The sequence below is a fragment of the Galleria mellonella genome, unplaced genomic scaffold (assembly GCF_026898425.1).
Source record: "Galleria mellonella isolate WM207_F2 unplaced genomic scaffold, CSIRO_AGI_GalMel_v1 utg173, whole genome shotgun sequence".
Classification (NCBI taxonomy): Eukaryota; Metazoa; Arthropoda; class Insecta; order Lepidoptera; family Pyralidae; genus Galleria; species Galleria mellonella.
The window spans coordinates 3,128,106-3,149,294 of record NW_026442016.1 but is presented as its reverse complement, the minus strand read 5'-3'; the positions used below and the strand labels follow the sequence as shown (position 1 = coordinate 3,149,294).

The 21,189-nt window shown below is 28.0% G+C and overlaps 1 protein-coding gene across 1 annotated transcript in view; it reads left to right on the top strand.

Moving 5' to 3' along the window:
- Nucleotides 1-6,736: 6,736 nt before the first annotated feature.
- The window catches only part of LOC113515633 (RYamide receptor-like), a 90,420-nt gene continuing 75,967 nt past the window's right edge, over nt 6,737-21,189 (top strand). Inside the window, exon 1 of the mRNA XM_026899892.3 lies at nt 6,737-7,454. The gene's annotated coding sequence lies outside the window, so the exon portion shown is untranslated. The remainder of the gene's footprint in view (nt 7,455-21,189) is intronic.

The following is a 21,189-nucleotide window of genomic DNA, read 5'->3' as shown; positions in this document are numbered from 1 at the left end:
TCTCGGCTTACCACATTGGATTTTAATATACACAGTGAAGTTACATTCACCATAACATAGTCAACACAATCGCATAGGCATATTTATTATTTTATTTATTTGTCTTTATCATTAAGTACCCACCCACCGTTTGGATTACGAAGTAGGATTAATTAGAATTGAATAGAAATACTCCTATTTTATTTCAACTTTATATTTAGGAGATTGTTCAGTAATCTAGACTTTTCGCATACTTGTTCCAGAAGTATATTTAAGAGAACAAAGTTAAGATTAGCTTAGTAATTCAGAATTATTAGCTGTTAACCAGTTTAACCTACATTAGTGAGGATATAAAATATAACTAGAGTGCCTTGGTTCTTTGATCTAAAATTCAATTGTGAATAATATAAAAGTAAACACATAAATAAATATAAAAAGCAAACAGCAAAATACAGCAAAACTATACCATTTTAAAGTTACTTTATAATCACAAATATTAAAAGAAGAAAAACTATAATATAAAGTTTACAACTTTATTTCAGTAAAGCAGTCAAAAGATTAAACTAATTTATAAGATAAAACCTTTTGTTGTGAAAAAACAAGACTTTTTCGTAACAAAGAGTATTCTGGTTTAAACTCTACATATTAGTGTAGTGTAAATATTTAATGAATTTTATTCTGTGAATATCATCAACTTTGATTTTTTACGATTGTATTCAACTAAAGAGATACGCTCTTAAAATGCAAGTATTTTCCTTATAAAAATAACCTCAATCTTATAAAAACTTTTATAAAACCAATACGGGAGTGAACCGCATCGAATGTAAAAATAACTATCCACATCTTTAGAATCGTTGAAGGTATTTCGTAAAAATGTATAAAACTTTTCCAGAAGGAGACCGTACAAAAGTTGTTTGGTTTGGTACCTGTATTCTATTTGTGTTTTTACCGCTAAGCAGCTGTGCTTGTATGGTCTTCGTTTTGAAGGGTTGTGACATGTTTGTGTAACTACGGGATATCACGGAACGTTTTAATACGTAGGATGTAATGGCCGTGGTGCTGTTTTTGTCGGTTATCAACTTCCATCAAGTGGGCTGTTATCTTTTATGTCAATCCATGTTGCAAAAAAAAATATAGATTAATTTAAAATTTCTTTTTTTTAAAAACATATATGAATTTTTTAAAAATATTGAAAATCTTTTTAATTTTAAACGTCACGTTATTTTTAACTGATATAAGCATATTGTATAATAATTATAATACGCCATTTACATAACAGTGAGTAACCGTCTTATTTCCATTACAAAGAAATAGGGCTGTAAAAATTTTGTTGAATGAAAAGAAAAACTTGAAAAGGTATTATTGGCTGCTGTTTATTCTAGATAAAATACATGATAGGTAAGCTTCAAAAAAGAGCACTACAATAAAAGTGCCAATTATGTACCTGAATTAATTCGAGCAGTTTATCCTAATATTAGAAATTACTCGCAGCTTTTCTCGTGTTATTTTATTATTTTATGGATTTTTTTTCAGCCGTTATCTGTTCACTGCTGAACATAAGTCTCTCCCATTAGAAGAGTTTTGCCAGTAGTTGCCACGCTTGGCAGGTGCACCCACGCGAAAGAAAGGGGTGGCTCATTTTATGCCGAGACATTTTTTTTTATACAACTTAGAATGGCAAACAAGCTGACGCTCCACCTGATGGAAAGTGATAACTGTTTTAGACGAGCAGTACCATGGACATAACAGAAAGTTTTGCCCATAATACCCCCCATGTGTTGCCATTCCTGAGGACTTAGGTGTTATTATGCATAAATGGCATTTTATATTTTATTTTATCTATAAGTATCCTTGATTGAAAAAAATAAAGAGAGCCGCAAATTACTGTTAGTAGTTTTTTTAATGAATGATAATGGTATGGTAACCCCGTCTACGCTATCGGTATATACTAGCGGGGCACCAGAGATAGATGACTGATGAGGATGAAAGCAAGTCAGTTAGCTCATCCTAACGAATTCAACTAGAATTAATCACGATGGTTTCCAGGGGGAACCACGTCGGGGAACCACAACCTGACAGGGTATATTGCTAATAATGAGGCTATTTGACCCTATTACTAACAATCCCTATCCCCCCTATTGTTAGTGGTTGATAAAAAGCTAATTACCTTATTCGTGTGAAAAAGGCAATTAGCTTTTCGTTTATTATACAAGAAAACTTTTTTTTTGGATAGAACTAGGCGGTGTGCTCATAAAAAATGGCTATTCAAAAATGCTTATAATTAAGTTTACTTGAATAAGCAATATTTTTATTAATTTATATAATATTATATTATTATTACAAGTGCTTAGTAAGTAACCCTGCGGAGTGAGGCCCTTACAGGTATTCTTATATTCTAAGGCACCAGTCTCTCACAATTATATTTATAATTTGTTTAATATAAGTACTGTATTTCACTGTATATTTTAAATCTGTTTATTATATTATATATATATATATATATATATATATATATATATATATATATATATATATATATATATATATATATATATATATATATATATATATATATATATATATATATATATATACTTGGCACCGATAGTCAAATGCGATCTTTTGTACATGTAATACGAACAAAGTTTAATAACCAATTAGGTAGCTCAATAAAAGAAATTTTCAAGTAAATATATTGGTCTAGAGGGAAATCTGCGTTTTACCTACATTACCAACTTTGCTATTCAAATATTTACCTAGACGGAATAGAAGTTACACCGAAAAATGAGGAAAACAAAATTTTATAATATAAATTTGATCAAGTGCCAGTTGGGGACACACACTGAGGCTAGGGTTCCGTATCGACTTATTTCACAAATTTATAGACCGCAAAGTTCGTGAGTTCGAATTTGGCGGGCAACAAAAATTTTGTCAATTTAAATTTCCAATTCTTCGGCAACACAAACGCTGATAACAAACGAAATTATTTAGAGTGATGTCGGTAGACTTGCTTCTTGTCACGTTAAATTATTGTATGGTTGGCAAAATGATAGCGAGTATGTTTGGCGTTACGTTCTCCACGGCAATAGTAGACAAATGGCATTGATTAAGAACGTTGTTAGTTTCGGATACTAGTAGCCCTATTGATATCCGTATTCTATCAGGTTGACTACCATACGGTTTTTCTTGGAAACCATGGGTTAATTTCTGATTGGCTATCAATATATAGGTCATCTGTTTATTACCAGAATAGAGACTGTCGTTGTTAGCATAATTATTATTCAGTTACGCTGCTAATAAAAGTAATAGGGTTTATTTACTTTATTTTTATATTATCCCATACCGTATTCATCACAATTTTTTGTAGTACTAAATTTTGAATTATTTAAATTCATGTTTGGGTTCATTAAAATGCATTGTTACTATATGTTTATATATAAGGTTAAATATAAAGTAAGCCATTGACCTCTATATTCGTATACTGAAGGCATCCTAGAAACTCTTTACTTGACACCAGATGGGGTTTTCAATTAAACTACAAGCGGCTCCTAAAAGTTTGTGTTTAATTTTTTTTCTGTTTAACTTTCCAGCCAAGCCAAAAAATGTAAAAAAAGTATTATTTATTTACAAAAAAATATTTATGTTTAATATTCTTATTATATTCTTAGTAATTATTATAATGTTAATTGTATGCACTTATAAATAGTGTTAATTTTTTTAAAATATAAAAATAATCTTTCAATAAGTATTTTTCTGTAATGTAAATAAAAATATATTTAGAGTCAAAAGTTGAAGTAAAAAGAAATACTAAGATTTATGTATTTCAATTATTTTCAATATGTTGAAAAAAAATACAAATTCCTTTTTATTAAACTTTCGAACTTTAAAAAAAAGTCTTTATTAGTAAGTTTTGAAAATAGTTACATCAATATTAGCTAACAATTTGCAAAAAATCCTACAGCTGAATACTATCCGTTTGTTATTTATAGAAGAACAAATGGATCTATGATGAACCTGAAATTTGTGCTTTCCAAGCACGTACTCAATAACAATAATTCATGAATATTAGCGGGATCGTTGTTTTATCTTCTCATGTCTGACCTATCACCCACTGTTAGAACCACACAGATATTTTTTCTTTGATTCATAATCCTAAGGGCAGAGATCCTTTGGGGAGCCATTGAAATATGTGTGCTACTCTAACATATTCGTACAGAGTTTCAAAATTGATCAAATCAACAGTATTTTTATCATACATTTATTTTTATTATATTTTTTATCTGTTTATTATATATGGATTAAGGAATGTATGCATTATAAGTTCGAATTTATTATATTCTTTGTTATCATAATTATATACTTATCTAACATTATCCAGAATAAATTACTAATATATAAATAGTTTAAAATAAAAATACTGCCTTTGTCTGTCTCTTTCTTTGCTAAGTTATGTTAAAACATGCAACAGATTTTGATGTGGGTTTTTACGGAAGGTTTATATTTATTAATTTACACCCGTTACCCATATAAAGCCGAAGCGGTTTGCTAGTTTATTATACATGAAATTATTAGGGTGAAAATAATAAATTTATAAATATGTCCAATTTCTAGCATATGCTAGAAGTATGTGATATCGAATGCTAGAAATTCAACACCCTGTTTCCCAATGGCAGTTCAAAGTGTCAAAATGACAAACAAAGTATTGAATTTGAAAATAATAAATATTATTATTACTATATGTATATTATATTAACTTATAACTTTATAAAAAATAAAGTAGGTATAAAAAAGAGAACCCTGTAAAGTGTAGAAATGGTTCAGATTTTTAGTCGTAAGTGTATAGTAATAAATATATAATACTAGCGGCCCGGTACGTGCTTCGCTACATATAAAGTGAAATAATAAAAAAATAATTTTAACATCAAATTCATTTATTCAAACAAAAATCGCTAAAAATTGAGAAAAGTATACATCGTATACATTTGAACAATTCAAGACTCGCCGTGTGTATGAATGCATTCAACAATATGTTATGTTTAAAAATATAAACACAAAGCAATAATTACTAATCGCTGACAATTATATATATATATATATATATATATATATATATATATATATATATATATATATATATATATATATATATATATATATTGCTTATATTATGCATTTTAATTCTTCGATATTTCTCTGCCAAATACCGTTTTGTTAATTTTTCTTTCTGTAATTAATCTCTGGGGAGCAGCCCAAGGAGGAATAATTAAGTTCTAACAAATAAAGTAAATATAAGATTGAATGTAATAAAATAAAACACTACTTGTATTAGACTATCATGGGGTATTAAGTGTACTAATAACGACGTTAAATAGTAAATATTTTTCGAAAATATTGTAATAACTAATGACCTGCTTATTTTAATATTTTGACAATACAATAATCGATTATAAAGGTATAAAAAAACTTTCTAAAATATAAAAATTAATAAAAGATGCCTCAACAACAAATTGTATTTGAGTACACAAATTATATAGCGTACATACGTAGTAACTAAGAACTGGCAGTAACATAGTTACATAAAATAAATGGAACTTGTATTTTTATTTATAATTGATTTAAAGGGTAATGTCTTTAGATATACATAAAAATAATGTATTTAAATATGTCTGAAACGTGTAGGCTATACGTTACATTAGAGATCCTGAAGAGTTTGATGGATTTTGATAAGCAGAATGTCAGTAAATTCGTCTCAATTGTACTTGAACTATGAATTTATATTATTATGTATTATGACTACGTTCTTGTTCTATATTAACGAGTTCAGACTCCATTTGACGATTAAGAACAGAGTGGTGCACACTTCTTTATTCAGTGAAAGCACATTTTAAAGTTACATAAATCCCGACTGATTTTCTTTGATTAAACTTGGGTACAAACATTGAAAATTCTTGTAGAAAATTTTATTAACAAAATAGTATAATATAAGTAAAATAGCTATGCTCGCACTTAGTGGCCTAATGTGCGCAGTCAAGCTCACGCTCGAACGATGAGCATTCTCGGCTAAAATAGAAGTAAATCAATTCGGTAATTTTACGTTAGTGTCCAAGAAGTGTTATAAATTAAGAAAAACGTTGTTCTTCAATTTATGAAATATTCTTACAATTTGATATAGAAGAATTCCCTAATTTAAGTCTTGAATCTATATGGACCAACACTAGTGGACTAACACTAATTAAACCATATCCAACGCTAAAAAATACATCAAAATTGGTCCAGAATTGACAAAAGTTTTCTGGAACATACAAAATGAATTGAGAATCTGCTTTTTTTGTAGAAACAACTCTGGCGTACGTTAAATTCAATTAATTATGAAACCTGAGATGAGGCTCGACGCTTGTGGTTGATTCATTCCACTTGGTTAGCTAGCTCTTTGAGTGCCTATACAGCAGATTTGCTGTAATACCTGCCCACTCAGCTATCCCAAATACCTATTTGTATTGAAAATATTTTATTTTATTAGTCGATAATTTATTTTTGTCTTTTAATCTTTATATTTATTTACAGAAAAAACTAAACACATAACTTAGAAATTACGTTTTATAAATCTCGGAGATATGTATTATATATTATGAATGACTTGTATTTCAGCCTCTCTATATACAACATAATTTACAATTGACTTCATTTGCAGAAGTTTTTCAAAATTTTTGTGTCTATGTTGCGCAATATCGTCGCCTATTATTCTGCATTAATTCTGATGATTCCTTTTTCGATCGATAGGGTTTACGCCCAAGTTGGCGTTGTACTATTTTTCGTCCGATAGAATTCGATTGTCGTTGTAAAACAAAGCTTATGTTTATTTTTAATGCATAACTTGATACTATCTAAAATGATTTTTTTTTATACCTTGTGCTAATTTAGAATCACTATTTACTTGTATTACACCAAAACTTTCAAGAACTTTTCTTGTTAATCTGTAATGTGGATTGGAAAAAAGAAATGATGAGTACTTAGACGGGCATGCGCCGCCATCGGACGCGGCACAGAGATCTACTCGAGCTCGCTGCAAACGTCGGAAGTTCTGCCACATGAAATAACGTCGAAGTCGTATTTCGCTACTGAAGTCAACTACTTTATTTCCCTTTAAAAACTTAAACATTCAACTAGGATTTACCTTCATGACACGGTTATTAAATTTCTGATTGCGATAAATTTACCCTTATAAAATTGGTGTTGTTGAAAGACTTTTAAAAACTTTATTACTACGGATTTCGTGTATTCGAAAATAAGTTAAACTCTCAAAATTCATAAGTTATATTATCAATTATTGTGATTATTAGAGCAACTATTATTTTAGATGTTTTAGACGTGTCGTAACAATACGTATTATCGTAGTAATTTATTAAGTTTTTATTTCGTATCTATAAAGTTCGTATAAAGTGAAACTAAATGGATTGCAGTTACAAAATATTCCGGTATGTATAACTTTGTGTTTAAATAATATACAAACTTTTATATTATTTTATTTAGTCAGTGGAATTGATAACTTTGTTGCTTTTAAAAATTTAACAAGTAAAAAATAAATCCTGCTGAATTTATTCTATAAAGAACTGAAACTACAATTGATTTTAGTTAACATTAGTATTAGTCTATTTTATGTAATAATAAGTCAGTTTAGTTTATAATAATTTGCCTGCAAATGCAAATTGAACAAATCTTTTGTTTATAATAAATTGTTTATAAAATACCATTTATATATTTCAAAAATAATCATAACATTTGCAGATTTCTTATTTGAAGGTACAAACTATTAAATTTACTAATAAAGACAGTTATATATATATATATATATATATATATATATATATATATATATAATATTATATTTATATATAATATTATATATATATAGCAACTTAATTTTATTATATACGAGTTATCTATTTGACACACTAGATTATATATAAGGATAACGGTATACGAGGCAATCTTTGGCGATGGTTTAAATCATATATCACAAACAGAACCCAGAAAGTTATTATTAATGGATATGAATCTAATAATATACCTATAAGTTCAGATGACTAATAATTTATAAATGATATTTACACATGTTTTAATTTTTGTAAAATTTTAATATGCAAATAAAATTTATATATAATCGACACTTATTTTGATAAACCGTTTCAGTAAAATTAATAAATTAACTCTCAGTTTGCATAAATGCAAAACTATAACCTTCACAAGAAAATATGAAAATATATATTGTGTCCTTGATAATGTACAAACAATTAAAGATTTAGGTCTTACATTAAAACTAATCATATTGATAATATTGTTGCTAAGGCATACAGAATGTATGGTTTTGTAATGAGATGTACATTTTAAGATACTTATTTATATTTATATAAAAACATTCGATCTCAATTGGAATATGCTGTAACTATATGGAATCCTATTTATAAGTTTTAAGATAAAATTGAAATGGTACAGAAAAAATTTTTGCGACGTTTACAATATAAATTTTCTCATAACCGTCGTTCATATGACCAATTATTGTATAAATATAATTTGCAAGACTTAAAATCAAGGCGCATACAACTAGAGATTATGATTCATGATATTATTCAGGGTAAATATGACTGTATATATACACGCGAATTGTTTGCAATTAACAGATACCCCAATTCCGGTTTCGTTCACCCATAAATAGCAAATTTTATAATATGATATATTTGACTAAACCATTAACTTTCAAAAAAATGGTAGAAACAATTAGAATTTCTCTCAGGAATTTAGTAATGCGAAAATTAATAAATTATAAAATACATGTGTATTGTTAAATAACTTTTTTTTTTTTTTTTTTGTTGGTTGTTTTGCAATAAAATGTTATTTATAATTTAACTTAATTAATAGATATAATGTTTTCTCGGCAATATTTGCATGTTTATATACATATAGCAATCTGTAGTTAACGTTGTTGGTATACGTAATCTTATTATAATTATATATTGTATTACTGTTTGTTAACTTTAATAAAATAAAAAAAAAATATATATATATATTTTATAGCATTTTATATATGATTTTTTAGATTGATATAACTTTTGTATTTATAAACCGATTGAAATAAAACAAACACTAAATGTTAAGTGGAACAAACCGCAACGCATTAGTGTAAAACCGCATTCAAAACGGTTAAGCCGGGTTTGAGATTAGCGTGCAGAAACGTACAGACAACCAGATATACAGACAAACAGACAAAATTTCTAAAAACCATTGTTTTGGGTTCTATTGCGTTCATAAAGCCCCTAAATACTATAGTTTTTCTTTTATATCTTCCATGTACAGAAAGCGACCAGGTTCCGATTTTATTATATGTATTGATTAATTAATATAAATATTTAAATACTGAGGTTATTTTATATGAAAATAAAAAAAATCTGATTCGAGGCTAGCGTATGAAGTACTTAGAGAAGATAATATTTGGAATCACTGATCGATTCTAAAAATGTTTTCAATATACTTTTCAGCAAAAATTTCTACAATAAATACTTGGCAAGATTGATATAAATTTAAATTTGATATTTTTAGCTGTTTCTAAACAAAATCTCCTTGACTGACAGACATGATAATCCAAAGAATATACAGCTGTAATTTATTTTAAGACATTTCATATTATATTATATATTGAACCAAGCTAACTGTACCAAAGTTACAAGTTGATAGTCATAGCATTTATGTTAGTTTAATGGATACTGAAAACAACAATAGTAGCATACTTATATACCTATATACTGTCGGATACCAAACACAAAGTTCTAAATGGGTTTCTTTGTACCGTTCTGGTACAGTACCCTATTCAAAGGGGGATCTAAATATATACTAAGTAGGTGTAAAAAGAGAGTATTCCTTTTTGTTCTACGATGTTTCGTCTGACTTATCTATGTTCCATACGCACCCTAATAAATCGACAATACTTTAGGGTGTTCCACATTGAATCGTAAAAGTATTTATGTGATAACTTTTAGGTTTTATAAGCTGATAAATCCTTAGTGACACTTTTTTTATGCTCAATGTGAGATAAAGCAGAATTCAACGAGCAGATATTTATAGATTTCAGATATTTCCATGTTAGGGAACGTTATTGTATTTTTTTCGTATAAGATTTTGTTTTATATTCAGCATTTATATGTTACAGTAACCGTTTACTATCAGACAGGCTGTATGCTTGTTTGCTACCAACCCCGGCTTTTCAATTGCAATAATCCACTTATACACGAGTTTAATTAGAGTGTATTATATGTATGTATTATATGTATCTACTTTACATACAATTAAAAAAAAAACTAAATGAATTCTGTATCAAAATCTGTTTGTTGCCTGGTTCGAAGAAAACAAAGAAAAAAACAGACGCGGACAGTGACTTTGTTTTATGTTATTTAAAAATTTGCTAAATATGCGTGACTCAAGATGACTAAAAAATTTATTTTAAAATAATGTACATTTTCAATGCCAATTATCTAATAAATCGAATCACGATGCTTGCCAAGCTTAGATAATACCGATCATAAATCAAATGTTGTTTGTCCTGGAAATTAAACCACAAGTCAGAGCGGTATTCAATCTATAATAATGTAATGAAACGTTTAATATTTCGTGTCAAGAATTGATTTCCAAGCTAAACGTACTTACTTGCTTGTAACATATTGGATTGTCGTACGGTAACTTATCACTAAAAATATTAGTATGTTACTTAATTATCACTTTGTTGTAATTTTCGTGTACCTATATGTTTTATTGCAGATATGCTCATCTGGAAAAATAAAGTTGTAGCTAAAGTCAAAAGTATATGAATCTTCATGGAATACTTTCCTCGCGATTTAAATAAATAATATAAATGACTGTAAAAATTACTAATAGTAATAAGCGAATTAGAAAAGTTTCGTGTAGTTTTCTTCAAATTAAATTTTTCTGTTCAAATGAAAAGTAGGCAATAACTTAAAAAAAAAAACGAAAAAATTACCTTTCATTTACGAATAATACAGCAACTTTTTCTATTTTAAAAATAAAAGTAATCGTGAAGATTGGAGAGCCAATATTTGAGAAATTACATTGTAATGGATTTATTATATAATGTAGTCTCTCTAATATTGCGATAAAACTTACAAATATATAGATAGTGTAGGTATAATCCCTGTATTTGACAAGTAGAAAAGATAATAGCGTGTATATAATATTGCGTATTATAGTCCGCGACTTGAAGTGGTCACTTTGTTTCAACATCTCCTTGGTAAACTACGTCTTTTTTTAGTTCGTTCATTCGCAGTTCAAAAAACGGATAAGGCAGAATTAGATCATATTGACTTTTATTGTATGGCTTAACCCTTAAATACCTGAAGTTTAAAATTTGATACCGGGGTTTGCATTGTTTCATTCTTAGATAAATTTAAATATTTTGATTACCGTAATGCCTAAAGTATCAAAATATAAAGTATAAAAAAATACCATTGTTTTTTCAAATAAATAAATAAAAATATAGATTTGATTTTTTTTACTATTTTTCCCCATTAGTAAACACAGTAAAGGGTACATTTATATATTTTTTAATTTAAAAAATCAGGCTTTTAAGGGTTGATTGCACTCATTTGTCGTTGTTTTGATATGTACTCGTATGTAGCGAAGCATTCATTAACTCACTCCCATTAACGAAATCATACATCACTTACATCATTGTTTTCTAAACAATAAACATTTATTATTGGAAACAATTTGTAATTATTTGTTTTCATATACCAGAATTAATAATGCCCAATAATATTTACGTTTTGATTTATTTTATTATTTTCTTCAGTGAAATGTCCATAGGGAACTATGTTCTCGCTTTAATGACATTGTGAGTTATGATACAGATATCAATCAGAAACAAATGGCGTAAACTAATACAATATCTTATAATACAATACATATATTTACAATAAACAAATGAAACTTATTATCATATGGACTTAAAACTCTACTGCGCCATCTAATTCAAAACTTAGTCCTTGTAATTTTAAACTAGGTCGTCAGTTTATTTGTCATTATTATCCATTAATATAATATGTATATTATAATAATATTAATAATAATTTTATTAGCCCAAATAACAAGATAAAGATTACACCACATGAAAACCAAACTTTACACTGTAATTACTTCATATTAGGCGGTTGGTAAATATAAGCGGAGTCATAATAACCGGATTTCACCACATATCGAATTTCTATTCCGAGTTCGTTGGAAATGAATACCCTTTTTTAATTAGATATATAGGCAACCTATTTATCTAATGAAAAAAAGGTATTTATTTGAAGAAAAGGCCTTTTTAATGCAGTAGGAAATATCAAAGAGGCATTTTTAGATTAAATGGGTTCTTTTTTGTGAGACACGAGCCCTTGATATGTCGAAAACTTAAGGTCTGACGAGAACATTAAAATCTCTTTAATCCCATTAATATATTTTTTACAATAACAACAATTATGTTTGTTGATGATCTTCACTAAAACGTCTGGTTTTGAAGTTTTCCAGTCTTGTTATGAGATTGCAAACATTTATTTTCTCTATTTTATTGTATTTGTGTACATTTTCTTAATCTTTTCAACGCTCAATATTTTCTACAACATTATCCGTTGTCGTACATAAAAGAAAATGAAAGAAATATATATTAAATTGCAGATACAATCAGCTTTAAACGATATTGTGTTTAGAGCTTTATGTGAACAATATTTTTTAATTGCGTCATAAGCGCACAACGATTGATGACTTTATTAATTTTGTTCAATCGATTTTAAATAAAGTAAATAAATGTCACTAATTTATATAATATAAAAGTTTTTATTTTTATTTTTATTTTTAATCGACTTTAAGTGAAGAAATAGGTTCTCAATTGGATTGTAATTTGGAAAGTAATATTTTTTGTTTGTTATCTCAAAACTATAATTTATAAACCAATTTTGATTATTTTTTTATTACAAAGCTATGATTTCAGATTGGTTCAACAGAGATTTCATTAAAATCTATTCAGTTGTTTGGTTTTTAAATCAAAATAACTGGATGGTTTTGAACATGGTTGTGATTATGCCTATTTCAGTTTTGCCACGATTAAAGTCGGTGTTTGGTGTTTTTTTTTTGTGGAACAAAATCTATTTATACTTCTTGATGGCTTGTTGGCTCAACCAACTATCAAGAAATTTACATTACATACATTAAATATTTAGCATGAAAAAGGAGACCTTTAGATGGTTAATCAATATATTCTGGTTAAGTCGATAAAGTCTCGTACACAATTAGTTATATAAAACCAATTATTTTAAAAAGTTTACTATTAAATCAATTTTGAGAAAATTTCTAGGGAACCAATTTGTAAGTATATTCCTTCTGATAAAAAAAGACCAAATCGGTTTATAACTGACGGAATTATGAGGTAAGATACATAAAAAAATATAACCGAATTGAGAACCCTTTTCTTTTAAAAGTCGGTTGAAAAAAAAGGAAATCGATATTTCCCAATATTTACGTTACATGTACGCTATACATATTTATGTATTACGTTGAGAATATTATCTACAAAATGTATAGCAGTATCCTGTTCCATGAAATTGGACGAGTTTATGTTGACAGGATATTAAAGCGTATATATCTGTATGAACAGATAAATACACTATATATGCTATCTAAAATCTAAACATATATATATATATATATATATATATATAACAACATTATTTCTCTCTTTCTCTCTCTCTCTCTCTCTCTTCAGTCGTATACTCTTAATAGAACGGTTGGGATTTTATTTACCTATTTATTTATTCTTTTTTGCATAATAAATCTTTGTACAAGTGGCAAACTTCCACCAGCTAACCATAATATATACATAAGTAATTAGAGCTAGTTTTGTTAACTCGACAAATAATTAAAAAGTCTTCTTTTCATGATGTCTAGTGGATTGTCGATGAGACGTTCTTTAGAGCAAATTCTAGGTATTCATTCATAAATAAGCGTTGTGCTCATTTATCCTATTACTTACTTAGCATAGTAATAAATACAGGCAAGTACTTTGAGGTACCTATTTGAGTTTCATTCCTCAAGATTTGTTACTGAATTTTTATTTCTCAATTCATATAGGTATAGTTTATATTTATTTATATAAATATTAGTTTTTACTTGCGACACCGCCCCAGGATATATTGTTTGAGAAATATAAGTAGTAACCTATATTTTTTATCATTCCAAATATTACTTATGAGTTAAATTTCGTTACGATTTCTTGAGCCATTAAAATATTAAGAGGTAGCAAACAAATAACACTCTCATTTTTAGGCTTAAAATGTTATATGTTATAATGTTATAAAGATTAAGTAAGGAAGGATTTATGTACCTCTTTCATACTCAGTTTATGCTGGATACTGACTTTAGCTCATAGATAAGAATTTCAATTTACTGTTATGATGCTAACAAGGAGGTTTTATTTCGAGACAAAATTCAATTACAATACTACTACTGTAATCTTATAGAGGTCACAATGAAGAGTATCTGTCTATCTACAATAATTCATTATGATTTTTTGTGCATAATGTATGGTATTGTAAAAGCCTGTAAATTTATAAATCTTACGTTATAGCAGTAAATTTTAACATTTATCAACATAAATTAGTAAATGTAAGGATTTTATAAAAAAAAATGGTTGTCTCCAACCCTAACTTAAGCTACCTTTTTGAGCATGATTACGTATAACACGCACTTAACATGTAAATAATAAATGTTATGTTATTACTAAAAAAAACATATAAAATTAAATTGTACTAAGTGCGTGGTGTTCGTACTCGTGGTAAGAAAGATAAGTTAGGTAGTTTGGCGAAAGCCTTAAAAACGATTTTTTTTTATAAAATGCTTACATTCATCAACTCATGTTGGTAAACTATTAGATTTATTGATAAAACCTAATATTAATTAATATGAGTTTTTACAGTAACATATATACCGCATTCATAATTAAATAAGAAGTTTTAAGTAGCAGATACTTAACAAGAAGCAAGTATTTAACTTAAGTGGTTTCAAACTCTGAATGCATACTTGTAAGAAATGTAAAAGAATACGGCCATAGATAAAATAATATTTATATGGTATTATTTTTAAAAGTATATGCTTATTAGTTCTGTATCTAGTAGTATGAAATATAAAAAAAATACGTTTTGGTTATCTTTAATCTATGGTGATGTAAATTTTTTTTTAATGAATAATAACAGAGTGGTATCCCTGCCTGCGCTAAAGGTATATGCTGGCGGGTCACCAGTGAGAGACGATAGGTGGATAATGAAAAAGCAGGTCAGTTAGCTCATCAAGAAAAATATATCTGGAATTAAGCACGATGGTTTCCAGGGAGATCCGAGTGAGGATCTACCTGATAGGGTATAATGCTTGCAATGGGACTGGTAGCCAGTATTACTAACAATCCCTTCCTCTCGGCGTTTTGTATTGTGACCACTATTCTTTAATTTAACGACTGACCACCACTGTTAAAGTATTAAATAAAATTGACTGACAGTCTAGAAAAAGATTTGTAGGCAAGTATCGCCATTATATCTACGTACATCAATGGTGCTCAAACTTGAACTACTGGCGATTTACCTCAATATTGTTAGACTACAATCGATCGAGTCTGACAGGCTGCAAGTATGTGTAATGCAGGATTGTCGTCTAGGTGGGGTGTATCGAGGCATAAATATTAGTTTTAAATTTTTATTTTATACAAATATAATGTGTTGTAATACACTTTTAATATGCATTTTTTTGTCGAGGTCAGATGGTTAATCGCGATCAATTTGTCGATAAATATCGACCGTTTTAGCACTCCTGCCGTATATTACTCTATAATATAAATATATCTACTATTATATACTCAGTGTTTTCCAAGATATATTGCAATTACTGTTTTTCAGTTTTGTTTTTATTCTAACCTACTAAATGATATTTTAAATGTGTACATTTGTAAAAACGTTTATACTCGTATTTGTAACTAAATCACGCTTGAATAGCTGAACAAATTTAAATGTCCGATACAAAGATTATGTCTATTATTAAAATTAATTTAATGTAATTTGTGGCTTTATTTGCGTAAAATACTGTAAAAAGAATAATTACGTTCTGTCTGTGTATTAAGTGACATTTAAAATTGCTCAGCCGTTTAAGCATGATTAACAGATATATTTATCTTGATAATATTTGATTTCATAACAGTTAATAATACGATTGTCATTTGTCGTTTTGGAAAATACCCATGTCTTTTCTAGGATTCGTGTTATGTATAGAAATTCTCACAAGATGAGAGGTGAATTTACGCAAACGAAGCGACGGAAAACTGCCAGTTACATATTAAATCAATTCTTTGTTAATTTATTAGTTTCAAGGTTTAGATTCTTTAGAATAAGGTAAGATTGAGGCTTATACACACTATTAAGTATTGTTAAAAGTTTTATAACCACACATTGTATTTCAATGCAATAATTATCGGTTTAACTTATGTGTAATTAGATCGAGAAAGCTCAAGCTAACTAGTTTCAGAACCAATTCGGGACCATTAATCATGTGCGGCTGTGACGCGAGCATGAGCTATTAAGCGCGGCTGTCCCGAAACTTGTCGAGTTTTCCCGATCAAATTACAAGTAAGTTAAATCGGTAGTTATTATATTAAAACTATTAAGTATCATAGTATCCTACCAGATCAATCTGTTTGTTTATCTATCAACTGTGATTTCATTAAACCCCGTTTCTATAGGAATTTACGAAAACGCTTTCTAAGTGTTTACCTACTTTACATAAAGGTAAATACAAAGCGAGTATTGTTATTTATTCTTACTCCTTTGCCTATTGTTTAGTGTGTTTTATTCCATATTTAAATAACAACAATAGAAAAATATTATCTTACCAGGGGGTTATATTATCTTAGAGGGTTAGTTATACAGTATTATTTTAAGTTTCTTTCTCTATTTTTTTTGCTTTTTTAAGGTTATAAAATGCCATACAATTATACTGGTATTCGCCTGGACATCAAAACAAAGTAAACATATGTTATGAGGAATTAGGCAACGAGCATCTGAGCTAATTCGGAAAAAAATATTCCCTAAACTGGCCCAACCGGGAATAGAGACCGGATCCTTATATACGTAAAATAACGTTTTAATATTGGTGTATTGTATAAAGTTATAATTAAGTAATTGCATTCTAATTGGCTGCTCTGGTGGGCAATTAGGGTAATAAATATTTAAACTATTAAGTTTGTAATATTAGTCAGTTCGGTGATTTCAGAATACTCAGTAAAAGGCCTCTACAACATATATAATGCTACTACATAATAGCTATGTTAACATTTATTTGTTCTTTTATTTACTATTTATAAATACAATGAAACCTTTAACTTTAATTATATTGCCAATATTAGCTTCCATTAGCTATTAGAAACCTTATTTATATCTAATAAAGAAAGTGAAATGGAATAAACTGAAATAAAAGAAAAATCATTCGCAATACCTTTTTGTTATATTAATGGTAGGCCATTAATAATTCTTTCATAGTTTATTCGAAATAAATAGGGTTTCAAATGAAAAATAGATGTTAATAATTGTATTATTATAGAAATTAAAGTGATAGATTGATGAATATGATTGATGAATAATTTCATTTTACAAATGAAAACAACGACTATAAGCATGATTAAATACACCGATAAGTTTTCGTAGACATATTAGATTAAAAATCTTAGATACCATACTCTTAGTTCCCAGAATTCAATAAGCGAATTTAGTATAACAACAAGATTTTATTAGTTCACAAAGAAAAATGTCAAATCAATTGGTATAAAATTAATATGGAAGATTGCAAAAATAATTGTAAAAAACGATTGTGGGTGTTTCAATACAAATTGTAAACGCTTAATTGAATCCAGGAGGTCTCTTTTAAAAATGGTGCATTTTTTGTTTAACATTCAGAAGTTTTAAAATTGTATTAATTTGCTAACTGCAGACTTGCCAAATAAACCGTATTTTATTATTAACGAGCGAATGAATTGATTTTCGATTTTCATGGATATTTGAATATTCATCATGAAAAGTACTAAATAAGGCTGATAGTTTTTTGAAACATTTTTTTGAAAATATGCATTCCATATAGATGTAAAAATTTTCAAAAATCGTATAATCGTGCTATTTATATGTAAAATTTAATTTTTTCTTCACATTATAAATTAAGCGAACATGTTAGAGCTATTCTTGGTGTCGTAAAAAATATATTAAACATTTAATGTAAACTTTTCCATGAGAGACTCATTTGCGTTTACAACAAACATAATTTTAATTTATGGACGTAGATTCAAAGAGATTCGGTGTAGAATCCTAAAGTAACGTAAAGGTAAACCTAACAAAAGATCTGTTCCACATGTTTAGGATAAAATGTTAAATGTAAGTCGAGAAAAAAGGTTTATATTTACAAAGTAAAGAACATTCTTAAAATTACTGATAATAATAAAAACAGAATAAAAAATCTGTACATAATATATAAAACTATTATCAAAATATTAATGTTCTCATAATAAAAAATAGTCAATTACAGAAGCGGAAGTTGAATGATAGATGAATGTATGTTAATATGAATTGACCAAAGATATCCTATATCGAACAAAGTTGTATGGTTCAATTAGATAGTATTCGCTCCCTATTTGTAGTTAAGGCTTATTAAGGGTGCTCTCTAATCCTTAATCTGATACGTAGGCATAAATTATGGCAGCACATGTTGTACGCTAACATTATTTATACTAAAATCCTATGTAATATGAGTAGTATGTTTTATATAAAATACATTTCATTATTCAGAGCCTCAAGTGTATTATCGTTAAGAGCGTTACGTGGAAAAGTGCTTCGTCGGTTTTCCGACATAAATTTAAAATAAATGGTTGGCAGGTGTGAAAATCTTTGTAGGGACGTGAACGGCTGTCTTAGCAAAATATGATGTTTATATTATAGGTAATAAATAATAAGTAAATTAAATTTATGCACAAATGTATATGCATATATGGTATGTAAAATTGTATATATATGTATATGTTCATATAAATACGAGTCATTACTTGTTGGCTTAAATTATTTAAAATACGTTTGAAATATAAATTATTATGTTCAACGTTTTATCAGCAATGACTTACAATACCAACTTTCTATATGCTGGCTATATGAGAAAGCTTCAAATCATAAACGTAACTTTGAAAGACGACTTGCTAAGGACAACTTGGATTTTCCTTCTAAGAGGTTATGGCTATAGTTCGGAATTTCGTTATGTGATAGAATCTGAAATGGTAACTTCATTTCAGATTCTATCACATAACGAAGTGGAATTATGGAAAAACTAAAATTACCGATGTCACCATAAGGAATAGACTAAATCTTAGCAGATCAACTAGTGCAATCTCTGACATGAGAATATATTTTTTTATTTTGAAGTAGCAACGTTAGCAAATATTTTTATAAAAAATATATCTAAATAATAGAGGAAACGAAGCTTCATTTAAATCGCGCGTAAGAAACAATAAAAAACTGATTTTATAAATTTTTGAAAACTATTTAATACCATCTACGTCAGAAGAAGTTACATAAATTTTAATTATTAAATACATTTCAATAGTACATATAATTTAGATTTCATAGTAATAACCTTTTAACATTGCAAAGCTTTCACATTTAATTAAGAAACTCCATCTACAAAATGTATAAGGTTTTTTACGTACATGTTAATTTTACATTTCTTCGTATAGGACAAAGAAATGTGAAAAATAAAAAGAAATGAATAATATTAAATTAATTTATGAATAACTTTGTAATTGTAACAGGCTTTGTACGGGCAAAGTTATTATTATATACAAGAAAATTTGGAAATTGGTACAAACGAAGTTTTGTATGAATTTCGAGATACAGTGGGGTGACTTATAACAAATTATGATCAATTCAGCATCACATAAAAAAAGTCAAATATAATATGAGGTAATGTCCCATTATTGTCTATTTATTGTAATTTTTTTCTTATTATGAAAAAAATCAACGTATTGACAGTAATTGGATATTATTTGACTTTCGATTAGATTCAAATTTGATTATGTTAAAGTCAAATCGCTAATTGTTATTAGGGAAATGCTCTGGTTTTCGTAAGTCATTAAGGATAACGTAAGTCATAAACATACATAAGGTATATCTTTATTATTTAACATACAAGCCTATGCATTTTATTTCTTTTTGAATTTTCTATTGTTACTCTCAAGCAAATACAAATTTCGCCCTTGGATACTTACCTCAGGATTAAGGTTTAAAAAAGTTTACACAAGGGTGTTATAAATAAATATTACCAATTACTATTTCGGCCATTTTTTATCAAAATTGATTTCAAATTCACACGTAAACATGTTTTATGATTGCACTGATACCTTGATGATTGATGTTTTACCTGCTGTTGATTTCACCACCGTACAATCCGCCACAAACTAAAGTTTCATCCCAATCATCTGGACGAGTGGCGGTCTTCCACCGTGCGTTTTTTAAGGCACTTTCTTCACGCACAACCACTCTTTGGAATCAACTTCCAGCAGCAGTATTTCCGAACCGATACGACGAAATAACCTTCAAGAAAAGAGTATATTCCTTTTTAAAAGGCCGGCAGCACACCTGCAATGCCGCTGGTGTTATGGGTGATCATGGGCGGCGGTAGTCACTTACCATCAGGTAAGCCGCATGCTCGTTTGCCCCCTGTGTTGTAAAAAAAAACCAATACGTTTAAATGACTTTTATAATTATGTCTTAATATGAATTTTGCACAACCTGTTTCTCGCGGCTTTACTTGTATAAATCAGGATATAAAGTATTCTACATGCTAAGTTAGGATATAAACTGTCCGTGTACCAAATTTTATTTAAATCTATTGAATAGTTTTTACGTGATAAACTAATAAATATCCACCAATCCTTTCATTCATCCATTATTACAAACTTTCACATAATATTATTAGGATTTAAAAATTGAATGACTAAATTAAACAGAAACGAAATTTTGTTTAATGAACTTAAAATACATATGCAATCACTCAATGCTACTGATATTCATTTATATTATTGATGATGTATCTAAAGAGAATTAT